This window comes from Meriones unguiculatus, chromosome 2 (assembly GCF_030254825.1).
Source record: "Meriones unguiculatus strain TT.TT164.6M chromosome 2, Bangor_MerUng_6.1, whole genome shotgun sequence".
Classification (NCBI taxonomy): Eukaryota; Metazoa; Chordata; class Mammalia; order Rodentia; family Muridae; genus Meriones; species Meriones unguiculatus.
Genome location: NC_083350.1, coordinates 158,138,409 through 158,149,820, shown reverse-complemented (window position 1 = coordinate 158,149,820; position 11,412 = coordinate 158,138,409).

Here is an 11,412-nt window from a genome sequence, read left to right as displayed (position 1 = left end):
GTTATTGGTGTTAGTATTTAGGCACCTGCTTCTGTGTTGCCTAGCAACCTATGATGTCATCATGTGTCACTGGCCAGGTGGCCACACCTGGCAGGTGTGGTTACTTTGCTCCTTAAAAGGATCAACCCACTACTTTGTCTCTCTCTTGGCCTCTCTTGCCCTCCTCTCTCTTGGCTCTTACCCTCTCTTGCCCTCTCCCCTTTCTCTGTCGGGGCGCCCTCTTCTCTTGCCCTTATCATGTCTCCCTCTCTCCTTCTCTCTCTTCATCTCCATCTAATAAACCTCTTTCATATAAAATCTGCTGTGCGCCTCATCATTCATTATTTTGTCCCAACACTTGGGACTGCAAAGGCCATCAGCACCTCGGGTGGCAGGTTTTCCCGGTCTACTGGGCTCATTTTCAGCTGCATAGAACTCCCCAGGAGATGGCCAGGTCAAAAATGCAGGAGGGTGGGGGCATTCCTCCACGGAATTTCTGGGAAGAAGAGCATTCCATTCTCCTTAGAAAGTCTCAGATGTTGAATCCCCTCCTACCTCTGACTCACTTATAATTGCAACAGCCACTCGGAACCTGACGGCTATTCTTAAAAGTGTTTGTGGGTTACTTTTATTTTTGGGTTCTGTGCAAACTGCAAAGCATAGTTTGGAAACGTTAAGAGCAAAAAGGTCATGATGCAATTTTCATACTGTTATTTAACCAGAAGACCGTGGCCTGAAAGGAAGTGGAGTAGAGCGAGGGTGAAAAGTTATTTCAAAAGCCTGGTGTGAGGACACACATGGCTGTTTCCAGCCCTCCTGGGAGCTGAGGAAGGAGGACTGCTGTGAGTTTCAGGCCAGCAGAGACTACAGATATCCTGTCTCAAGACAATGACTACAACCCCCTCAACATAAAATGAAATGCCCTCCCCCTTTGGAAAAAAATAAAAGTTTCCATGTGTACCTGTAACGAGTCAGAGACAGAAGGATTACTGTGCGGTAAGGGCAGTCCAGACCGCAGAATAAATAAAGCCTTGTCCCAGGAACTAATAAAGACAGATGACAGACAGGCAACAGCTAGCGCCCCCCTCCCCCCGCGTTATCTCTCTCCCCAGTGTCCGTGGGTTGTGGCTGGGTGACGACTCCCATGACTCCCATGATGGGTGAGCGTGCAATGAGAAGGCCTCCTCCGATCACCGTTTCCTCTGAGCACAGGACCGCTGGGAGCACACTGAAGGACTCCTGTCCACAGAGAAGAATGAGCAACCATGAGGAGTGCTCTGCCCTCTACGAGCTGGAAATAATCTTCCTGAAGTTACGGTGGATGTTAAGTGCGTTTCCCTTTGGTGTTTGACAGAGACGGTAATTTCTGTGTGAAACATGTAATTTGGACACTTAGGGAATGTGCTAAATGCTAAGAAGACGTTTTGCATTCAAGAACGCGCCGTTCAGAGTTGTGACTATTTTAGCAATCTGTAAGTTTCTGTAAGATGTGTGGGGGCGGGAGTGAGTCACCGTGTGTGTGTGTGTGTGTGTGTGTGTGTGTGTGTGTGTGTGTGATTTACACAGTTGCCTGGGAGGCTCTCACGTCAGGAGTTTGCTTTGCTATATCCACAGTTTGGTGTGAGGATTTGTGGCTGAGAGAGTCTGGTGCCGCCCACATTTCATTCTCTTCTTGCTTGTTGGCTAGACACGTCACCAAATCAAAGAAGGCATTCTTACTTTCTTAGAGGGGTAAACACGTGACTAACAGAAGTAGAGCCAGCTCTCTGGAAGTGCCCCTTTCTCTATTTCTTCTGAGATAAGTACAGTGACAATAGCTAGGCTCATCATCATCATCATCGTCATCATCATCATCGCTTGCCTTGGGCCTTAAGGATGAGGACTACTGCCTAGAAAGACTGAGCCAAAAGAGTTCTGGTCCCTGACATCTTTGTGAAACGCTATTTTAATTTGTTGTGCTAATTTCCGAATGTAGTCATTTTAAGATTATATGTGTACAAGAGTGCAGGTGCCGACAGAGTCTAGAAGCGTCTAGAAGAGGGCGGCAGTAAAGAAAGCTTTTCGTTTACGTGTGTGAATGTTGTGCCTACATGTTGTGCCATGTGTGTGCCTAGGGCCTCAGGAGGCCAGAATAGAGGCTCAGATCCCCTCAAATGGGACTTACAGATAGATGTTAGCTGCTTATGTGGATGCTGGGTGGGAATCAAGCTCTATTCTCATACCATGGTGTATTTATTCTCTCTCTCATTTCTTTCTGTTTCCTTTTGATACAGGATTGCCCTTTGTAGCCCAGGCTAGCCTAAACTCACAGGGATCCTCTTCCCTCAGCACCATGTGAGACAACATGGCTGGTGTTCATTTTCAGTCTTGGTGAGCCACGAAATAGTCTGGATTCTAATGTGGCCTGGTACCCTTTACCTGTGTGGGGGAGCTGTTGCCTCACCTCTGGGAAAGCTGAAGTACAATGACCTCATCCTGGAGGATGGAGCCAGGAGCTTCCTGGCCTTGAATCGGAAGCTTCATGTGCTCTCTCCTGGGACCCAGCTTTTACGGATCTGGCTTTGAGCAAGACTCTTAAGAGTTGTTCCTTCTCAGCGTCTCCAGGTGTGCAATGATGTAAAATGTCCCTCTAATCTTGAGAGGAGGCCGGCACTGGCCAGGAAATACAGGAAGACGAAGGCCTCCTCACTGGCGCTTCTTCTAAGACGACTCCACTTCTGTCAGCTTCTGTGTGTCAGGACTAGGATTCACTAAGTCTCACTAGGCGTCAGGGTCCAATACTGGCTTTATAACATTGAGACACTATTTATCTTTTCTAAAGTATTTGAGAAGTGCTGTTTTATTATTAAGACATAAAAATTCTTTTTATTATTAATTTTTAAAAATTTAGTACACAGAGTAATGGGATGCTTTGGCTACACGTGTGTTTGTGCATCACCTGCACGTCTGGAAGCTCTGGACTCAGAAGCCTGCATCAGATCCTCAGGGACTGGAGTTATGGATTCTGGGGAGCTGTCATGTGGGTGCTGACAATTGTAACCAGGTCCTCTGGAAAGGCAACCAGTACTCTTAACTACTGAACCATCTTCCCAGCCTCTTAACTTTATTTTTAAGTTAACATAAAAGGAACTATTTTTCCTTCTATTTACCATTCCTTTCTTTTTTTTTTTCAGTAATTAATTACCTTTACATCACATCGTGATTGGAGCTTCCCCTCTCTTCTCTCCCCCCTTTGCCCCACCTATCCCTCCTCTCCTTCTCCTTAGAAAAGGGGGGAGGGACTCCCATGGATATCAACCCACATTGGCATATCAAGTTGTATTAGGACTAGTTGCATCTCCCCCTAGTGAGGCTAGACAAGGCCTTCTGGTTAGGTGAAAGGGATTCAGAGGCAGGCAGCAGAGTCAGAGACAGCTCCTGCTCCAGCTGTTAGGGGACCCACATGAGGATTAAGCTGTACATCTGTTATATATGTATAGCGGGCCTATGTCTATCCCATGCATGCTCTCTGGTTGGTGGTTCAGTCTCTGTGAGCCCCTATGGGACTGGGTTAGTTGATTCTGTAGTTTTTTTTGTAGTGTCCTTGACCCCTCTGGCTCCTTCAATTCCTCCTTCTCCTCCACAAAGCTACCCGAGCTCTGCCTAATGTTTGGCTGTGGGTCTCTGCATCTGTTTCCATCAGTGAGCTTTCTCTGCTGACATTTATGCTAGGCTCCTGTCTGCAAGTATAGCAGAATACCATTAATAGTTCCAGGAAGGGGCTCTCTCCAGGCATGGGTCTCAAGTTGGGCTAGTCTTTGGTTGGGGATTCCCTCAATTTCTGCTCCTTTGTTATCCCTGCATGTCTTGTAGTTAGAACAGAAACAATAGGTCAAAGGTTTTGTGGTGGGTTGTTGTCCCCATCCTTCTATTTGAAGTCTTGCCTGGTTATAGGAGGAGGCCGTTTTAGGTTTCATATTCCCCACTGCTAGGAGTCTTAGCCATGGTCACCCTCATGGATTCCAGGGGGTTTCCATTGTCTTAGGTTTATAGATCATCCCAGAGATGCCCCCCAACCTGTTTCAGTTCTCTCTCCCTCTGCTCTTCCCACACTTGATTCCTCTTGGTCCCCTCTCACCCCTGACCCACCCAGCTCCCTCCCTCCATCCATCTAGATGTCTATTTTATTTTTTCTTCTCAGGCAGATTCAAGCTTCCTCCCTTGGGGCCTCCTTGTTGCTTAGCTTCTTTAGGTGTGTGGATTGTAGTGTGTTTATCCTGTACTTTATGGCTAATGTCCACTTACGAGTGAGTACATATGATGTGTGTCTTTTTGAGTCTGGGTCACTTCACTCAGGGTCATCTTTTCTTGTTTCATCCATTTGCCTGTAAATTTCATGATTTCCTTGTCTTTAATAGCTGAGTAATATCCCATTGTGTAAATGTTCAGTGTTTTTTTTGGTTGAGGGACATCTATGTTGGTTCCAGTTTCTGGCTATTATGAGTAAAGCTTCTATGAACATAGTTGAGCAAGTGTCCTTGTGATATAGTGGAACATCTTTTGGGTGTATACCCTGGAGTGGTATAGCTTGGTCTTGAGGTAGAACTATTTCTGATTTCCTGAGAAATTGCCAAATTTATTTCCAGTGTGGTTGTACAAGTTTGCACCCCCACCAGCAATGGAGGAGGGTTCCCCTTTCTCCACATCCTCACCAGCATGTGTTTTCACTTGAGTTTTTGATCTTATTCATTCTGACTCAGAATAATCTCAGAGTTATTTTGATTTGCATTTCCCTGATGACTAAAGATATTGAACATTTTGTTGTGGATGTAAACATATTTTTGTTTTGATCCCAGGTGTAGGATATGGAACTGATTCAGACTGTCCATAGCAGCAAACTATTTGCCTCTTGTGGGCTCTGAGAGGGGCTCTTTGTCAGCTGCTGATAGTTTAAATTTGAGGACTCTGAGAGGGAATAAAGTCCAGAGCCCAGAGAGTGTTGGGAGGAACTCTGAGAATGAGAAAGGCTGCTGGTGTTCTCCACTGGTTGGATGAGAAGATGTTGGAGATATCCTGAAATGAAGATTGGACTTTCTACAAGGAACCTGAGGACCTTAACTAGCAGGAAGTAGCTAAAAAAACTATGCCCATCTCCTTACTAACCTCCTTTCCCTCCTCCCGGTGTTGGGGTGGTGGAAGGGATCAGGGGTGGAGCAGGAAGAAAAAGAGGCATAAGAAATGCAAAATAAAAATAGCGTAAAAAGCATGCCACCAACATTTCTTTGTTTTTTTTTTTGTTTGTTTGTTTTTGTTTTTTTGAGACAGGGTTTCTCTGTGTAGCCTTGGCTGGCTTGAACTCACTTTGTAGACCAGGCTGGCCTTGAACTCACAAAGATCTGCCTGCCTCTGCCTCCCTGAGTGCCAGAATTACAGGCATGTGCCACTGCCCTGGTTCTGTTGAGCATTTCTTTAAGTGCTTCTTGCCACTAGAGATTCCTCTGTTGAGAATTCTCTGTTTAGCTCTGTACCCCATTTTAAAATTGGTTATTTGGTTTGTTGATGTCTAATTTCTTGAGTTCTTTATATATTTTGGATATCAGCCCTCTGTTGGTTATAGGGTTGGTGAAGATCTTTTCCCATTCTGTAGGCTGTAATTTTGTCTTTTTGATGGTGTCTTTTGCTTTTCAGCTTCATGAGGTCCCATTTAGTTAGAGCCTGAGCTATTGCTGTTCTGTTCAGGAAGCTGTCTCTTGTGCCAATGTGTTCAAGTCTATTCCCCAGTTTCCATTTCAGATTCAGTGTATTCTGTTTTATGTTGAGGTCTTTGATCTACTTGGACTTATTTTGTGCAGGGAGATAGATATGGATCTATTTGCATTCTTCTACATTTCATTGAATGATGTCCATTTTCCACATTAAAAAAATCTCTAACCCACTGCTAAAATTAAGTGACTTTTTTTTTCTTTTTTCTTTTTTTTTTTTGAGACAGAGTCTTACGTGACCTACGCTGGCCTTGAACTTACTATGCACTTCTGATTCTTCCCTGCCTACTTCATTGAGCGCTGAGGTTATAGGCTTGAGCCACCATGCCTAGTTTATGCCATGCTGGGGATGGAGCTCAGCTCTGTGCATGCTATGCAAAGCAGTCCACCTGATAAACTATGTCCCCAGCCCTTAACAACATATTTAATTTCATTGCTCTGTGATTTATAAAATAATGGGGTGTGTTGCAAATGATAATGTCTTAGCAATGACAAACAATAACATATTGCTTGTAAGTCTCTTTGGGTTCTGCCATAACAAAATGCCACAGACTGGGTGGCTTAAATAGCAAATAATGCTTTTATAATCTGGAGACTAAAATATGGGACCAAATGATTCTCTTTCTGGTGAGGATTCCTTTCCTGGCTTACAGATGGCTTTTCTTTGCAATGTCTTCATTACTACCCCACCTCACCCCCATGCCGTGTGTGTATGTGTGTGTGTGTGTGTGTCAAGGTTTTACAAAGTTTCTAAACCTATATTAATACAGCCATGATGGAGATAAGGTGTGCAACATATAAATTTGAAGGACCTGCCATCAACCTTTTTGTGAGGCTCTGTGTTTGAAATCACAGGATACAAACAAAACAGAAGCTGAAGATGGCTGGGATCAACATGGCTGAACTGCAGGTCACTTTTATCCTCTTTAACATTCTGTTGGGTTTTCAAAACGGTATTGTGTCAATCAGGGCTTGCTGCCAAAGATGAGACATTGGAAATGCCCAGCAGCCTTAGCTAAACCTGTATTACTGTCGGCTTCCAGAGCGGCTTTGCTTTTCTGCCTCATCATTTTCTCTCTTATGATATCTGGGTTCCTCCTCTTGTTCTGCTTAAAAAAATAGATTATTAAAAAATTAAAATTGGTAAGCAGGGGTGGTATATACCATTAATCCCAGCACTTGGGAGACAGAGGCAGGTGGATCTCTGTGAGTTTGAGGCCAGCCTCGTCTACAGAGTGAGTTCCAGGACAGCCAGGGCTACACAGAGAAACCCTGCTCAAAAAACAAAACAAAACAAAATTTGTTTGTTTGTGTGTGAGCGTGTTGTTCACATGGAGGTCAGAGGACAACCTGAAGGAATCAGTTCTCACCTCTACAGTGTGGGTTCCAGGCATCAAACTCAAGTAGTCAGGTTGCGGGTTGGGGGTGAATCTTAACCTAAGACGCCACCTTACTGACACTTAGGCCACATTTTAAGCCAGAAGACATTTTATAGCATTCAATTATTGGGCTACATTGTGTTACTATCCTCTCTGTTTAATTATTTGACCACAGTGTGGTCCACGATGGAGCAAATTTATACAAGTCCAGTAATTCTCCTGCTATACTGATACACCGTGCCATCCACATCGCCAGAATAAGCATGTGTGCCATTACCATGACGAGCATCTGGCATCAAATTCTACTGTTATGTATCCTGATTTTGCTTTTTAAATTTCTGTATTTTGGGTTGTGACAACTTACTCTGGGTTTGGTCTTAGAGGGACAGGGATGTCCAGTGGCTTTCTTTTTACTCAAGTTCACAAAGAAAATGGAAGTAGGCACAGGTCAAGGTGAGTTCTGCCTGCACAGTCTTTTCAGTGCTCAGGGCCCTAGTTCTCCCCCTGGCCTGACGGTTCTCTCTATGAGCTCTGGCCGATTATGCAGGGCCCTGTGTGTGTGAGCCGGCCTGGGGAGGAAGCTGGTGGGGGGCTTTCCTGGTAGTTCCTGCCTCACCCTGTGTTCCTGCTAGGGCATCTTGTACACTCTAATTTCCCTCTGTATGCAGCTTCCACATCTGTGGATTCAACAAACAATGTGGAAATATTTGGCCAAGTATTTGTATTAATCTATGTAAGCTCTTATCATTTCTGAAAAAATCATTTAGGATTTACATTATGTTATATATTATAAGCAACCTAGACATGATTTAAAGAACACAGGTCTCTCTCTCTCTCTCTATCTATCTATTATTGAAACAGGGTCCCATGTGTCCTCAGCTGGCCTCAGTCTCACTGTGTAGCTGAGGATGAGACTGATCTTCGTCCTCTATATCCCAAGTTCTGGGATAACAGGCACGGGCCGCCCACTCTATCTGGCCCTGTGGATGGAAACCAGGCCTTCTCATTTGCTGTGCTAGCATCTCCTAGCTGAGCCTTGTGTCAAGGCACTAATTGGTATAAGGGACTTGGGTATCCCGGGATTTTGGGAGGTCTCAGAACCAACCCTCCACACATTTGTAGGGATGACTGTACTGGGATGGCAGGCTCATGCTCAGAGCATGAAAGGTAAAGTAATGTTCATCTCATTGACGCTACTAGGTTGTTGAAGTCTGGGATTCTGGGTGTTTGAAGATTTGATTGTGATTTGTTCTGTTGTTGGGTGGTTTTTTTTTTTTTTTTTGGTATAAGAAAGCCTTCCTGCCTCTTCTTGCTGCAGATTAAAGTTGTTCTTTTCCACAGCATTCAGCAGACTGACCAGAACCAGCTAAGCACACCTGGTTCTTTCTTACCTGTGCTGTGTTCCGGCTGCGTTGGCTGCTCTTCAGGCATAACAGGCATTTTCATGCCTCCGTGCCTTTGTACTTTCTGTTTCTTACACCTGGCACAGGATTCCGCTCCAGGATTAACTTTATCCATCTTCCTGGAGAGTCACCTCAGGTGACACCAGTGACGACTGCTGCCATGTACATGGCTGTATTTCTTCTGGTGGCGTTCTATGCGTGTTACCACTTAAATCTCTCAGCAGACGGGAGGTGGGTCCTGTTGTTTTCCACGTCTTACTGTGGGTGCAACTGGGACGTACGAAGTCACGGAGGAAATGGCCAGCACAGGCGGGGTCCTGACCCAAGCAGCACAAAGCTTCTCCAACAATGACAGCCCCCTCCCCGACCTCCCCAGACCACAGTTCTTCTTTTCTGTTCCTTGCTAATCAAACTAGGTCAAAAGTACTCCTCATCCCTGCCATCTGCTTGTTAGCCCACTAAGCGATGTTAGCAAATGTTAACAATTTCTTGGTGGCCACTTGGCTAGACTAGGCTCCTCATTTCCTCAGCCCCACACTCACATAGGTGTCCCTGTGAGGTGATCTTGTAAATCTGAAGGGCTTGTACAGTGCATGGATTTTGGGGAAAGAGGGTGCAGGGTCACTGACCTTTTGGACCAGTCTGACTTAATCTGCCTTAAAAGCAGAACTGGAGTTTCCATGAGGTTGGCAGCTTCCTCCTGCCATCTGCCCTATGGATTTTGGACTCGCTCGGCTGATCCACAGTTATGTAAGCTAAGTCCTTGCAATAAATCTTTCTCAGTACAGGTTCTATCAGTCTGGTAAAATCCTGACCGATGCAGTTTGCTGTGGCCAGTGATAGCAGCTGGCTTCTAATTGGTCAGTGTCATTCTCATTCCCCAGAATTAAGTCCATCCCTGACTATCTCTAGCATAGTTTAACAACCTTTCAGGATTCCTTGACTTTGCATTAGGTCCAGGTTTTGCCTGGATCACATGCTCTATAGGAATGAAGGCATTGCCTTATGTGATCTGTAAAACTTCAGGCTAGCTCTCGTGGTAACAGAAGTGGACTTACCAGGAAACTTAAAAAGCTTATGTCAAGAAACCATTCTCTTTTAAACAAAAAACTTATTATTATTATTTAAAATTTAACACAGTATTTCCCTGTGTAGCCCTGGCTGTCCTAGAACTTGCTCTGTAGACCATGCTGGCCTTGAACTCAGAGATCTGCCTGCCTCTGTCTCCCCAGTGCTGGGATTAAAGGTGTGTGCCACTGCTGCCTGACCTTAATTTTTTTTTGTTGTTGTTAAATTGTTTTATTCTATTTAAGTTTTATGTTTTGCCTCCACATATATGTGTGAGAGGGTATCACCAGAAACTGGAATTACAGACAGTTGTAAACTGCCTTGTGGGTGCTGGGATTTAAACCGGGGTACTTTGGAAGAATAGCCAGTGTTCTTAACCACTGAGCCATCTCCCCAGCCCTGCCTTAAAAACATTTATGCAGTATATTTTGGTCGTGTTCTTCCTCCCCTCACTCCTCTCAGGTCCTCCCTACTTCCTTACCCACCCAACTTTATGTCCTTTTTCTCTCTCTCAAAGAAAAAACAAACAAAACCCCACGAAAACAAAAATTAAAACAAGTGAAAGACCAGTAAGACCATACAAAACCAGAAAATCCACAAAAACACCATTTGCGTTCGTTTTGTGCTGCCCAACTACTGGAGTGTGGCTGACCCTGGAGTGTGTGACAGTCCACTGGGTACAGCGCCGTATTTTCAATATTATGGTTTAGTGAAATAGTCCATCTTCTCCAAAGCCCGTCTAACCCAACCGGATTATACTCTTATCAAGGGTGAGGAGACCTGTCATTCTGCTTGGTCGTTAATACTTAAGTTTGCCCATTAGCAAAATGAAGGAGTGAAGGAACAAGTGTGTGCTTTGCATACAAACGACTAGCCGTAAACACGGATGTGCAAATGCCTCTGTGATATATAACGTGTAACTGGGTCATGTGGAAGAGAGCACTCCTTAGCAATTTCCATAGTGGTCAGGCCAGCTTACATTGCTACCAGCAGTTCCTTTTGGTCTGCATTTATTCTCGCCATCCGCCCCCTCCCTTTTAGATGTATTTTATATGTGTGAAAACATTGGTTCTCTCCTTCCACTTTCACTGGGGTGCCAGGGTTCCAACTCAGCTCATCAGGCTTGTGCAGCAAGCAGCTTTCCCTGATGAAACATCTCAGTGAGATTTCTAACCTAGCTTTTCACCTGGAAGTCACTATGCTAGCCAGAACAGGGGCGGTTTTAAGAGAGGAGTCCTGACCTCAGCAAGCAAGTGGAGATGGCCTGGCCATCAGTGTGTCTGCTCTGTGTCTGCTTAGAAAGCTCCCCCCCAACCCCCCAGAAGCACAGCAGATGAGGTCATAGATAGTAATTTTCACCACGAAGAAAGGCTTAAGTTCCCCAGTAGTGGAATACCTTTCTCCTTTAGTCTGAAGAACTCCTGCATAAAGTTTACTGAGGGAGGACAGGCCATGGATGGCTCTGCTCTGCCATGGCCTTAATGGCCATCCGTCAGTACAGAACTATGACAATGACACAGCTGCCTACCTCTTTAGTTGTCATAGGTGACTACTCACCACTATTACTATGTTTTTTTTTCCTTCATGTTTCTATAGGGGCCCTAGGTAATGGCATGTAACCTTACAGCCAGGACACAGGCACCAAGGATCCCACAGAGAATCCTCTGAAGGCATTTGAAGGGCTGTGTGAGATGACACCATTGATCTTACTGTCTGAGCTGGACATGGTGGTCCAGGCCTGTAATTCTAGCTCTGAGGAGGCTGGAGCAGGAGGATTGCTACAAATTCCAGGCTGTCTAGGGCTGTGTGGTGAATTGTAGGCTACCCTGAGCTATACACTGA